The 14,775-nt window shown below is 40.0% G+C and overlaps 1 protein-coding gene across 1 annotated transcript in view; it reads left to right on the forward strand.

Annotated features, from left to right (window-relative positions):
• Positions 1-2,850: 2,850 nt before the first annotated feature.
• Positions 2,851-14,775, forward strand: part of KPNA1 (karyopherin subunit alpha 1) — a 69,880-nt gene continuing 57,955 nt past the window's right edge. The window contains exon 1 of the mRNA XM_084871648.1: positions 2,851-3,062. The gene's annotated coding sequence lies outside the window, so the exon portion shown is untranslated. The remainder of the gene's footprint in view (positions 3,063-14,775) is intronic.

Genomic DNA, 14,775 nt, shown 5'->3' on the forward strand with positions numbered 1-14,775 from the left:
TGAAGAATCTTAGCTCCTGATTGGAATAAAGTGGCCAGTCCTCAGCTTTCCTGTGGTCAGGCATACTTGCCCCTAAGTCTCTCAGAATACCTTCCCTTTCCCTAGCCCTCTAACTTAAACTCAGCTCTGGTCCTAGAAAACACATCATCACCGGGGAATACTGATGCTGCAGAGGAAGATCCAGGACAAATGAATATTGTATAGTCTAAGATTCTGGTAGTGTGATCCTCTTTCCCACACTTGTAAATGTATTAAGCTACTTCACCTCTTTCACCTTGCTTTTTAGTGGGTGTTTTAAATCGATATGGGGGGCGGAATTCATCAATATGGACAATAGTGTGATGATTGTGAGGTCACAGGGGATGGGTGAAGATGATGGAGGGAATAGAGGAGATAAAAGGTGATGGGAAAAATCAAAAGAATTTTTAAAGTAAAATGAATAAGTTGGTATGATAAATCATGACCCACGTGAGACTTTCTATTCTTTGACCCTTGCTTCTCTGGTTTCAGTCTTTTTTTTAAGACACTGCTCAAAAAGAATTCACATACCTATACAGACACACACACACACACACTCACACACACAAATTCACACACACACACACACTCACACACACAAATTCACACACATACACACACACACACACACACACACACAAATTCACCAGGCGGATGTGGGCTACCTAGGAACCAAGAGGTCACAGTTTGATTCAGGGCACATGAGTTCCATCCCCAGTAGGGGCTTTGCAAGATGCAGCTTCGGGTTCCATCCCCAGTAGAGGCTGTGCAAGAGGCAGCTGATAGTTGAGGTTGCTCCCTCTCATCAGTGTTCCTATCTATCCCTCTCCCTTCCTCTCTCTCTTTCTAAAATCAACAAAATCATTTTTAAAAATCCTACCAAATTTAATAGTAACAGTTATTCACCCCAAATTTTCTTTTGTGGGTACTGATTGAGAGTAAACCAAGTATTTGTGTTTCATCAAGTGAGTTATTATTTTTTACTAGAGACCCGGTGCACAAAATTGGTGCATGAGGGGAGGGGGTCTCCTCAGCCAGGCCTACACCCTATCCAATCCAGGACCTCCTCGAGGGATGTCCAACTGTTGGGTTAGACCTGATCCTTGCACAATCAGGATCGCTGGCCCCTAACTGCTCACCTGCCTGCCTTCCTGATCTCCCTAACCTAAGGTGACCAGACGTCCCGCTTTTGGCGGGACAGTCCCGATTGTTAACAATTTGACCCACATCGTTTTAAAAAAGTCCTGATTTTTGGAAAGAATGCAGGACAAGCTACCGTAGGGAACAGCGGGAGAACGGGAAGGGAATATACGGTTTTCGGCAGCCATGTAGCTATTTAGCCAGGATATGAGTTTTATATTATTTTTGTTAATTTTATAATGTTAACTTTAATAATAACAAATAATTGTTGAGAACTGATTATTGAGAACTGCTTATCAAAGTTCGCATTGTTGATCAGTTGTTAGAATTCAACCACCATTGTTTGGACTTAATGAACAATGGCATTTTTTGGGATTGGCAACGACAAAAACATTTTGTAACTGTCTCTCACAAATAACTGCGGAAGTCGAATATAAGAAAATACTTGGATAAAGTAAAACACGCTGGTTAGCTCTTTTGCCAGCTGTCGAAAGAATTTTGAAAATATACGATCCTTTGAAATCCTACTTTCTATCACAGGATAAATGTCCTAGAATTTTAGAAGAGTTTTTTTAAAAAAGAATCTTCAAAAATTTGGCTAGTGTTTGTACACAATCAAGAAGCTTTTTTTCAAAATGCTGTAAAACTTATTGAAGGTGACAAAATTTTGGTAATTGAAGTAGCAAATGAAGTTAATTTAAAATTTCATTGTCAAGAGCGGTTAGAAAATAATTTTCTTCTGTTAACTATCCATAATAGTATAAGCCAGCTAGAAGAACAAGGTGCAATAAATCAAGCAGATATCATGAATCACGTCAAAAAGTTCTATAGTAACTGCATAGATTATTTAGAAGAGTGGACGGTACATTACAATGATATTGAACATTTTCATTGGGTTACATTAAAACAGGAACTTAATTAGAATGATGTGCAAAAATCATTCTATCATATTACTCAAAATTTCCCACATAGTAATATTTCCTAAAATGATCTTTTTAATGAGGTATCATTATTAAAAAATATATTGATAAGGAAAAGGTTAAATCTTGGGCATCAGCAAAAATCACAATAGAGAACAAATGGTTAGAAATATTTCATCATTTTGAAACAAACCATGTTCCATACAATAATGCACTAAAAATTGTGGAATACGCACTGTCCTTACCAGGAACTAATGCTGCGACTGAACGCATTTTTTCTACAGTAAATAAAGTGTGGACATCAGAAAAATCACAATTAAGTGTTGGGACTTTGAAAGCCATTTTATGTGTGAAATATAATTTAACAAATTCCTGTGAAAAATTTCATGACCTTTTAAACATCGACAGCAATCTACTAAAAAAAAATTCACTCAAATGAGAAATATGCTAAAGAATAAACTAATACTATACATAATTTATTTATTTATTATATTTGTAAATTGTACTTATGTTGAAATTTTAAAAATATATTACAATACTATTTTTGCGTCCTATGAAAAATTTTGTTGCTCCATATAGACCAAATTTTTAATCAAGACCTTGCTCCCCCCCCCCCCCCCCCTCTCCCCCGTCAACAGTGTCCCGCTTTACCAATGTTAAAAATCTGGTCACCTTCTTAGACTAACAGCAAAGGCTTCCAGCAAAAGGTCGTTGGAAGACTACAACTCCCGGCAGCCTTTGTAGCAGGGCCGCGGAGGGGCGTGCGCAGGCGCGAGGGCCGGCCCCCCACGCGCAGACGCACTGCGAACGCCGGCTGAGCTGGGTCTCGCTGCTGGTGCGCGGCGGCGGAGAGCGAGGCCTGGTGAGCCCCGCGGAGGTGCGAGCCGACTCTCGGAAGCTGTGTGCGCACTCGGTACGGCGGGCCGGCGAGCGAGCAAGCGGCTCACCCCCACAGCGGCACCGGGATCGGCTGCCGTTAGCCTGGTGAGTGTGGGGGTGCCCCCACCCCGTGGGTCCCGGCCCCTCCCCCTCTCCCTCCAGCCGGCGGATCCGGCTGTTCGGCGGGACCCTGGAGAGGTCCCGGGGCGCGGGCGGGCGCCGGCCGTGCTCGAGCTTGGTTTCCTGGGCCCAGGCGCTCGCCCCGCGTGTGTGTGCGTCACGGGCCCGGCTGTCCTAACGGCCGCGCGACCGGTGGAGGGGGCAGGGTGGGGGCGGGGAGCGTGGTGCGATCGCCATAGGGGACGCCGGTAGAGGCGGGGCGGGGCGGGGCCGCGGCGGGGCTGGAAGCGGCGGCGCGGGGGACTGCGGGGCGCCCAGGCCGCCGGGCGGGCGGGCGGGCGGAGCGGAGACGAGCGCGGGCGGCGCCGCGGCCCGGCGCGGACGGGCGGGGGTGCGCGGCGCGGCGCGCGGTGACAGTGGCTGGGAGGAGCGACGGCGATGGGGGCGCCTGCCCCGGCCGGAGCGAGGCGGGAAGGCACCGACCGGGATTCCGGAGCCGGTGGTTGGGAGGGCGGTGCCGGGGGCGGAGTCCGGGGTGGAGGCGGCCGGCCGGCGGGCCGCAGTTCACCGATGTCACAACGGCGCGGGCCGCCGTGGCCGCCCGGGAGTGGTAATTATAGGAATGACAGAACTCGGTCTGCACCCGGAGCGGGCGTGGAAGCGGCGATTCGAGGGAGACTGCGACGTCTTAGGCTCCAGATGGGAGGAGGCAACCGAAGGATGACTGGAGTCCGGGGGAGTCGCCTGGAAGGAATTTTTGTTGTACGTTTGAATGGAAGTATGTAATGTTCCACTTTTAAGTGGACGGTTTCACCATAATCGATTTTTTTGTAAGGTTTAAATTCAGAATAAACAATTTTGAAGTATTTTTTTTTCCTAAAAACACTATTATATATATTACTTTTCCAATCTTGTATTCCTTCAGTAAAACAGTTTCTTCAAAAATCCCTATTTCTTACCAGTAGCTGAGTGACTCCCCCCCCCCCCCCCTTTTTGCTTCAAGTCTCATTCTCAACATTGTTTTTTTCTTTCACTAGTTCTTGCACTTATGGTATTTTGAAAAGAATTCACAAGTTATCCCCCCCTCCGTTTTAAACATTGAAAAGATGACATTTTAACTTTTCAAAAGGGGAGTGAGAGGGGTTGTGTTTTTACTGTAGTAATAATTATTCTTAGAAGGGACTGTGTTATGTGTAACTAGAGGCCCTGTGCATGAAATTCATGCACTGAGGGGTGGTTGGGACCCCTTAGCCTATCCTGTACCCTCTTGCAGTACCGGAGCCCTTGGGGAATGTCTGACTGACTGCTTAGGCCGGCTTCCTGTGGGGAGCGCACCTAAGCTGACAGTCAGACATCCTTAGTGCTGCCACGGAGACCCCTGCTGTGCTCACCAAGGACCCACTGACCATTGGGGGCAGCTCCTGCATTGAACATCTGCTCCCCTGGTGGTCCTTAAGCTTCACAGCAACATAGGTCCACTGGTTGGTCAATTTGCATATTAGCTTTTTATTACATAGGAAGATTACCTATTTAAGATTGAGGACATGAGCGAAAGTAAAGGAATTAATGTTTGTTGAAGTCCTTTTAAGATATTGTGCTAAGTATTTTATGTATATTAAAACACTTAATGCTTACAGTAACTGAAGTAGGTAGTAATTTTTCCTATTCTACAGATGGAAGTTTGGAAGATCAGAGAAGTTAGGTAACTTAGCTAAGGTCATCCAGCTCCTGTTGGAGCCAGCCTTAGAACCCAAAGTTACTGCCATTTTATGAATTTTTTTTTTCATACTTATTGGTTGTGTTTTCTTTAATCCATTCATTCAAGTGAATACTTACAGAGTGATCATGTGCCCCAAGGCTGGGGATATAGACATGATCAGGACACTGTTTCTGTCCTCATGGAATTCATAGTGTATTGGGGAACACTAACAAATATTGAACGTAAATTCTATATGACATTTTATCTGTCGTAATTGAGCAGAAACTGTAAAGTATTCTTCAAATAGCAAAGAAAGTTCAAATAGAATCAAACAATATAATCCTTGAGTTTACAGTCTAGTATGGAAACAAAACACATGTTTATAAAAACTTAGGATAAACTAAATGATAAATAAATGCCTCACCTGAAGTCAATATACTTGCATTATGTTAGTTTAGGTCTTTAGATAAATTTCTTCACAGAACTATGATTTAATATTATGCACCTTGACTTTTATCCAGAATTAGTACATAAGAAAAAGCAACATGAAAGATATCTTCATTGCTATCCAAGACATTATTTCTAATTTACTTATCAATTTTTAGAAAATAAGCGATCTTAGAAAAAATTAAAAAACAAAACAGTGATAGGCCTTTTTCTTTTCTATTTTTACTCCCCCCCTCCCTTTTTTTTTTTTTTTTTTTTTTTTTTAAGAACTACTTTTATTAGATCATTTGTGTTTTGTAAGCCATTCTGTTTCACTTTGCACTTTGGCTGTCAGGAGCTTTAGAATAGGACTAATTTTCCTTAATTTCATCTATGTTATAAATTATACCAGATAGTCTGGAATTGCTCTCAATTGACTCCTGGACTATTTTCTTCCTTGTTGCTCTCAATTTTGTTTTGTATCTTTCCCTTTCATTTGAAAATAGAGATATCTTTTAATTTACAGTGTTTTAGCAGTGTTTGTTGAGTTGATGATAAAGTCTTGATACTTTCTGATGTTTGTATTTTTACAAATGTCAGATTTATTTCAGAAGTATGTATGAATATTTTGAAGAAAATAAAATTAAGACTTTGGTTATGCAAATAAAGATGATTGAACCTACTGATAAAGATAATTCTCTATTACTCTCTTTGTTTTAAGATCTCTGTACTTTACTAGTTACTATGAATTCAGCCATAATGGAGAAACCATTGGAAATGGTAAACAATTTAATTAGCTGATTTGGGTTGATTTTACTTTATTCTTGCTGCTGTAAGCAGGAGGTAGCCCCAGACCAAAAAGGGGTCCAATAGGGCCTACACTAGAAAACGAGGCCCTGCATGGAAAGAGCAGGGTTGAAGACCAGTGAAACAGCACTTTGTTTTGTTTTGTTTTGTTTAAAGATTTTCCAACTCATCAAATCAGACCTAAGTGATAAAATGGTTCTGACCTAGTGTAGTAGAATTGGGACAGTTATTGAAAGCGGGCAGTAATCCAGAATGTGGATAATGGGGATAATCTCCCCAACATAACAAGAAGAATACTGCCCTTCAGATAAAAAGATAAGTCTGCTTACTGATCATCATTGATTTTTCAGTGTGAGGAGGGATATGTGCTGAATTGTCCATGAGTCTCTGTACTCTGAGATCCGCAAAGCAGCGTGGGGTCAAAATGTGGGTTTGTATAATAGCTAGGAAACAGACAAGCAGAAAGTTTTAACATCTATTGATGGGTCAAGCACTACTACATCTGGTGCTCTGACTTAATTATCCTTGCAAAACCACATTGAAGAGGTGGTTATCTGTATAGGATAGTTTGGTAACTTGTCCTACTTCACAGAGTAAGTGCTGGAGCTTGGATTCAAACGCAGTGTTATTTGAACTATGTTCACACCAATCATTAAAGCTTGATTTTGCTTTGGTTTGCAGTTCAGTGTCTCCAGCAGAACAAACTAGACATAGTTTGTTTAGTATCTTGAAGTAATGTTGTGAAGATTTAATTTACTAAAAGGTGAAAGCTGTTCCTGTTCCCTGCTTTATTGTTATTAACTTAGAGTAATATCTGAAAACAACTGTCCTTTCCCCAGCTTCTGCATTTTTCTTTCTTTTAGCTGTTTCCTCTTTCATATTTATAAATAACTTGGTTCTATTGCTATTTCCTGATATAGAAGTTTTGGACATTATTAACTTTTCTCCATATCTCCACATTGCCTCTCCCATCTTCCCAATATAATTACCACAGATATTTATTTAGTAAATATTTAGTGTTTACAGTATTACAGTTTTCAATATTCAGAGCTGAATCATGTAGTGTATTATGTCATTTATTAATTTAATGAATTTTTGTTTTTTCCAGGAGTTATTGTCCACCCCTTCATTTCTTGAGACAGATGTCCTGTAGTCCTCTATCCTTTCAATGCAGCCTGGATGGCTACTTTCTAGCCTACTTCATAGTTGCTGTCCCGGAATTTGTCTTTATGTCATCCTTAAAATTCTCCTTGATCCTTTTCTTTATTCCTATATTTTTTTAGCTTCCTGAGAAAGAATACCTGGGAAGTAAAGTAAAAATTTCCTGAGTGCTTGCATGATTGAAAAAAATCATCATCTTACCAAAGCATTTTATCAATAATTTGGGTATAAAATTTTAGGCTTAGAAATTTTGTAAGAGCTCTATTGTTTTATGCATTCTAGTGTTGCAGTTGAAGTCCAAAGCGATTCTGATTCTTCTTTTTTATATGACATTCCTCCAGTCTCTAGAAGCTTTTAGGATATTATTTTTACCCCCTGAATTCCATAATGATATGTCTAGATGTGGGCCTTTTTTCATTTGAGGGCATTCCAGGGAGCCTTACAAGCTGGAAATTCATGTCTGTTCTGAGAAATTTTCTGTTATTAGTTGACTTTTGGCAAAATAAGTTTTACAATTAATCTCAGTTCTTGACATCTATCAACAGGCTATAGAAGCTCCTTTAAGTTTTCATTTTTCATTTTTGATCCCTGTTTTCATACCCCTTTTAGCAAGCACCCACTCCACTGTGGTTGATAATTCCTGGACTGCATATGAATTATTGTAAATTATTTAGAGGGTATGTGTGTATTTAGTTTATGTACACTCATATGCCACTTAATGACATTTCAGATAATGACAGCCCACATATGCTACATAAAATAATGGAACTGAAAAATTCCTGTCCTCTAGTGACACCATGACATCTTAGCCTACGTGTTTGTGGTAATGCTGGTGTAAGCAAACCTACTGCACTGCTAGCCATAAAGAAGTATAGCATATGCAGTAGGCTATACCATGTGGGTTTGTATAAGTGCACTCCATGATATTTGCACAAGATGAATCACTTAACATCACATTCTCAGAATGTGTCCCTATTGTTAGTGGTACATGACTATACAGTTGACCCTTGAGCAGCTTGGGTTAGAGTACCAACACCGTGCAGTACAAAATCCAAGTGTAGCTTTGTCTCCCCAAGACTTAGTTATCCCTTCATATCCTTGGGGAATTGATTCTAGGACCCCCCCCCCACCCCCCCCTTTCCCTGTGGATAGCAGAATCCATAGATGCTCAAGTCCCCTGTATAAAATGTCATAGATCAGTGCATAGAGTTGTCCCTCTGCATCTGCAAACTCCCAACCACATATCAAAAACAGTACTGGTATTTTGGGATAAAAATATTGGTATAAGTGGACCCATGCATTTCATACTTGTGTTCAAAGGTTAATTGTGTTACATAACTTTTACTGTTTGTTACTTTTTTTTAACAGCATCGTTTTGCAGACTTTTCTGTTTCGTATGTACATATAGTTGTGTATTATGTACAATTCCATAGTCTACATCTACCACATTTTACTTTTTTATTCCTTAATGATTGATTGAAACCTGAGGTGCTTTTCTGGCATCAGAAATACTCTGGTAGCCAAAGCCGGTTTGGCTCAGTGGATAGAGCGTTGGCCTGCGGACTGAAAGGTCCCAGGTTTGATTCCGGTCAAGGGCATGTACCTTGGTTGCGGGCACATCCCCAGTAGGGAGTGTGCAAGAGGCAGCTGATCCGATGTTTCTCTCTCATCCATGTTTCTAACCCTCTATCCCTCTCTCTTCCTCTCTGTGAAAAATCAATAAAATAAAATAAAATAAAATAAAATAAAATAAAATAAATACTCTGGTAAATATACTCGTCATTCTTATGGACCTGTGTGAGTAGTTCTTTGGGATTATACTATACCCAAGAGTAGGATTCCTGGATTGTAGAATAGAGCTAGTTTATGTGTCTACTAGCAGTGCAGGTGGGTTCTTGTTTGCTCACAACTTTGCCAGTACTTGTTTTCATCCAACTTTGTAATTTTTGACAATATAAAACAAGTAAACAAAGTGGTATCTCATTGTTTCAGTTTACATTATCTAACTTCTAGTGAGTTTGAGCATCTTTTGGACCCATTCAGGTTTTCCCTTTTGACAAGTGTCTATTTTATCCTTTATCTTTTCTTTGGGTTTCCTGTCTTTGTTTTTTATTGGTAGAAAGAAGTTCCTTGTGAGGTTGGGAAATATTTTCTGTAAGCCTGTCATCTTTCTGTTAATTTTTTCCATGCTGTCTTTTATTGCATGGCTATTATAAATTTGATGGATTGCTTCTTTGATAACCTCTTTCTCGTCGATATTTTGTTTTCTCCATTGGAATTTGTATATTTTCTCTTCTTATTTTCTTCTACTTAGTTATTTTTTGTTCTGTTTACTGAGGGATTTCCTCACTATTATCGTCTCTTCTATTGAAAGTTTAATTTCTACCTATATATTAACTTTCCTGGAGCTCATTCTTTCATGTTTTAAATATATCTTATTGACTTTTTACAGAGAAGAAGGAGGAGGGATAGAGAGTTAGAAACATTGATGAGAGAGAAACATCATTTAGCTGCCTCTTGCACACCCTCTACTGGGGATGTGCCCGCAACCAAGGTACATGCCCTTGCCCGGAATTGAACCTGGAACCATTCCGTCCACAGGCCAGTGCTCTATCCACTGAGCCAAACCGGTTAAGACTCATTCTTATATTTTAATTAATAGGTTTTATTTTTCAGAAGAGTTTTAGATTCACAGTAAAATTGAATGTTCAGAGTTCTCATCTATCCCGTATCCTCAGCATAATTTCTCCCACCACCACCATTTGTATCAGAGTGGTACATTTGCTATAATTGAATCAACATTATTCTTACCCAAAGTTCATAGTTTACATTAGGGTTTATTCTTAGTGTTGTATATTCTAAGGTTTGTGACAAATGTATAGTGACATATGTCAGTCATTATAATATACAGAGTAGTTTGACTGCCAAAAAAATCATCTGTGCTTTGCCATTTATTCCTCCCACCCATCAAACCTATGGCAAAGAATTGATCTTTTAACTGTCTCCATAGTTTTTGCCTTTTCCATCGTTTCATATAATTGGAATCATAAACATTTTTTTAAAAAATCTCTCAATGTGGAAAATATGTGTGTACCCCCAAAGAGAAGGGGATAGAAGGGAATTATAGAAATAATCAGTCAATCTCATTTATGGATACTGGTGTAGAAATGTTTTAAGAAAACATTAACAGACAACTAGGAAGCATGATACACCATGACCAGGTGTGTTAAGTACAAGAATCAAAACTCATTCAATATTAAGAAATCTATTATTAGCTCATTATATTTATAGGAAACAAATGATCATTTTAATACCTGGCAAAAAGGTATTTGATATAATTCTGCACACATTTCAGGTTTTAAAAATTTATGGATAGGCAGCACCTAAATGTAAATTTAAAAAAAATTTTTTTTTGAAAAAGGTATCTCAAAACAATACAGTGACATAATTGGAAATATCATACATGGCTAGTACTAATGAAATCCAATCCGACAAAATACTTTCTGGGTAAATGTGTTAGTTGGCTTGGGATGCCATTAAAAAATACCACAATCTGTGTGACTTAAACTACAAAAAATTCATTTTCTCTCAGTTCTGGATGCTAGAAGTCCAAAATCAAGTGCCAGCAGAGTTGATTTTTGGTAAGGCCTCTTCCCCTGACTTGTGGGTGATCATCTTCTCCCTATGCCCTCACACGGTCTTTTCTCTCTGCACATGCTAAGAGAAAAGGAGAGAAAGTCCAGTGCTTCTTCCTCTTTATGAAGACTCCAGTCCTATTGGATTAGGGCCTTACCCTCATGACCTCCTAAACGGCCCTACAGCTAATATAGTCACAGTGGGAGTTAGGGTTTCAACGTGTGAATTGGAGGGGAGGACACAATTAAGTTCATAACAGTAGAGCCACCCAGTTTATAATTAGGAGACCTAAAATCATATCCTTGCTTTATCTTCTATTAAGTGTGTAACCCTTGCCTAATCACAACCTCTGTAAGCCTCCTGAAACTTTAACTGTAAAGGATAAGAACAGTAATTCTTGCCTTATAGGTTTATTAAGAGATTCATTATTAAATATCAAATTAGATTATGTAACTACACAGCACATTATAGGTCAGTTATTCTCAACCTAGCTTGCATGAAAATCATCTTAATAACTCTTCTGTGACTTCTAACCTGGCAGCCGTGCTGCAGATCAACTCCATAGTAAAAGTGGGGGAAATAATTAAAACACAATCATTTAAAGCCTCTGGAAATGATCCTAGGGCAAACAGTAAATGAAGAGCTTCCAGTTGGAGGGAAGGCTTTCTTCCTAGGAGGAGCAGGACAGAAGGATTTCTCATCCTGCCCCAGCTGCCTGCTGCTGAGGGTAAGTCCTGGGCAAGTGAGGCAGAGAGGTAGGAAACTACCTTCTGTCCAGATCCCATTTGTGGAAGAGAGGTTTTACCTTGGGCGCAGAGCCACTGAGAGTATTAGGAAATAGATTACCTTTTTCCTGTTGTAAAAGATGGTAATTCCAGGTCAGGAGAAACAAGGTATTTCCCACTAAATATGCAGGTCCTAAAAGGGGTGTCACTCAGAGAAGTATACTGTTGTCCACACCCACAGCTTAAGAGCCTGATCAGAGATTTTACTTGGGGGTCGGAGGAAGGGAAGAAGTAGGTCCAAAGACAGATAGCTCTAATCTCCTCAAGGAACTGACTTCATTTTCAATAGAGCTGGAGACATTAAAACTTAAGGGTACTTTCAGAAACAGCAGGGGTTGTGGTAAAAGGCAGAAGATACAGGCTAAACTGCAGACTAGCTAGTTTGCTGGAGAGAACTAGGGTAAGAGATAGCTGGAGGGAGTCTTCCAGGGGTCAAAGCAAACTTCAAAAACTGACCCCTGAAACTATTCCCTTAAAGGAGCATGACTTTGATCGGATTTCTTTGTAGAGCAATTTATGCCTGAGACCATTGTTGAAAATAGTAGAGCAATCAGCTGGCAATGATTAGTGGAGGTTAACAGCTGGGAGTCATCAGGGAAAGAGACAGAGCTCTACCAAACTACTGTCTTGGCAAGGTGATTATGGCATACTAGTGACCCGGTGCCCAAAATTTGTACACATTAAAAGGGGATTAATTAATGGAAATAATTGAATATTGCTATTTGCCCTTTCTCTATAATAAAAGTACCAAAAATGAAAGAAAATTAGTAAAATATATATTAAAACCTTCCTCCTATCAGAGTCTGGGGCACACCATGGAACCCAGAGTCAAGTACCTGCTCACCCACATGCACCTCAAAATCGCGTGAGACCCAGTCCCAGCCAGCACCACCCCAAACCCCCGCATTGGGCTAAGATCCAGATCTGGCCAGTCCCACCCTTGTGAAGCCCTGCTGGACAGGGGGCGTAGCCTCAGGTCCCCCATCAAGCCCCGCTGGGCAGGGGCGTGGCCTGAGTTTCCCCGAACCAGCACTGGGATGCACCTTGAGGTCCCCTGTCAAGCCCTGCTGTGTGGGTGGCACGGCCTGAGGTCCCCCAGCCTGGTGTTGGGGTAAGGGGAGGAGCCTGAGGTCCCGTGGCCCAGCACCAAAACAGGAAGCCCACCTTGAGGTCCACAGGTGGGGGGCAAGACCTGAGATCCCCTGTCAAGCCCTGCCGGGTGGGGGACACAGCCTGAGGTCCCCTGTCAAGCTCCATGGGGGTGAGGGAGGGCGTAGACTCAGGTCCCTGCAGATTGCTTGTTAACACTCTTTGTGGGAACTTGGCCTCAGCTGTGGGTGCAGCCATCTTTGTGATAGATTGATGGTCAATTAGCATATTTCCTCTTTATTAGATAGAATTTAGGTTGCCTTCCTAAGGATCAACATCAGGGACGGGTGTAGGGGTGAGAAAATAAACTTGTTTAAAATAATATAGTAAATTTCAAAACCAATAAGCCAAGAAACCTGTGTCTGTGGCACCAGTAACCAGAGTTGCCACAAAACATTACATCCTGAGTTTCCAATAAAAAGTTATGACAGTGCAAAACAAACAAGTAAACCAAAATAACCAGGAAAGTATAGTTAATACACTGTAAAAAATGGACAGCAGAAACTGCCTGTGAGAGTGACCAGACGTTGGATTGAACAAAAATAGATTTTTGAAGTAGTCATTATAAATACGTTCAAAGGATCAAAGAAAACCTTGATTAAATAAATAAAGGTATGACAATACATAAAATAGATTATCAGTAAAGATCTAGAAATTCCAAAGAAGAATCATCGAAGGCCAGATAAAGAGCTTCACAAATAAAAAAAAAACTAAAGGAGTTCATCACCGCCAAACCAGAATTATATGAATTACTGAAGGGGGTTCTTTAGGAAGAGGAAGAAAATAAAGATAAAAATTATGAACGAATACGTAACTATCAACAAGTGAATCTAAAAACCAAGGGAATTAAAAAACCTGATGAACAATATTAACTGTTGAATATAATAGAATCAGAGGTATGTAAGGGGAGTAGACTGACGATTCTCAGGGAAAAGGGGTGTAGGGGGTGCGGGAAGAGACTGAACATAAACTGTGCACCTATGGATGAGGACAATGAGGGGTGGGGAAAGGGCAGAGGGTGGGGTGGGAACCTGGTGGAGGGGAGCAATGGAGGGGGGAAAAATGAGGAACATTTGTAATAATATGAACAATAAAGATTTATAAAAAATAAAAAAATTTAAAAAAGAAATAATAGAGATAGAAAACCTGATCAAGTCATGAATGACAATTGATTATAAGTAATGTGTTACCACCAGAGATTGCTAAATATTTTTGGTTGCAAAAAAGAAAAAAAAATCAAATGGAAATTCTGCAGTTGAAAAGTAACATAACTAATGAAAAGTTAAGGGACTGAATAGTATATTTGAACTGGTAGGAGAAAGATTCATGAACTTGCCAATACATTAATAGAGATTCATGAAAGGGAGAGGGGGGAAAATGAAGAAAATTGAAAAGAGCCTCAGAGAAATGAGTGTCACCATTAACTGCACTACAATACACATAATGGAAGTACCAGAAGAAGAGGGAGGAGAAAAGAGCAGAAAAGTCTACAAATACATAATGACTAAAAACTCATATTTATTGAAAAAACACTGACCTGGACTTTCAGGGAACTCATTGAATTTTAAAGATGATTAATGCAAGGAAGTTCACAAATGGCCAGACATATCCGTGTAAAAATGTTGAAAGTCAAAGAAAAGCAACAAGAGAAAAACAATTATTGGCATTCCTCTGGTTACATTGTATTCTGTGTACATCATTTTGTGGTTATGTTGCCATCTCCCATTTACTTAAAAAAAAAATTCCATCATTTTGATGTGTATACATATGTGCTTTATATTTTTTATTATTTATTGAATTTACCACAAATAAAGGTCAGGAATTGTTATCTTTTTATTTTATTTATTTATTTATTTATTTATTTATTTATTTATTTATTTTACTTTTTCACTTCATTACTGTTTCATGTGCTTCATGTGAGTGATATAAGTGCTTCTGTAGGTGGGTTCTGACTTAATGGCAAAAATCATGTTATATTGCACTGTAGGAACTAAGCTCCAGTGGAACCCAAGGATTAACTGTAATTACTTACAAG

The sequence above is a fragment of the Pipistrellus hanaki genome, assembly GCF_964339955.1.
Source record: "Pipistrellus hanaki genome assembly, chromosome: 2".
NCBI lineage: Eukaryota > Metazoa > Chordata > Mammalia > Chiroptera > Vespertilionidae > Pipistrellus > Pipistrellus hanaki.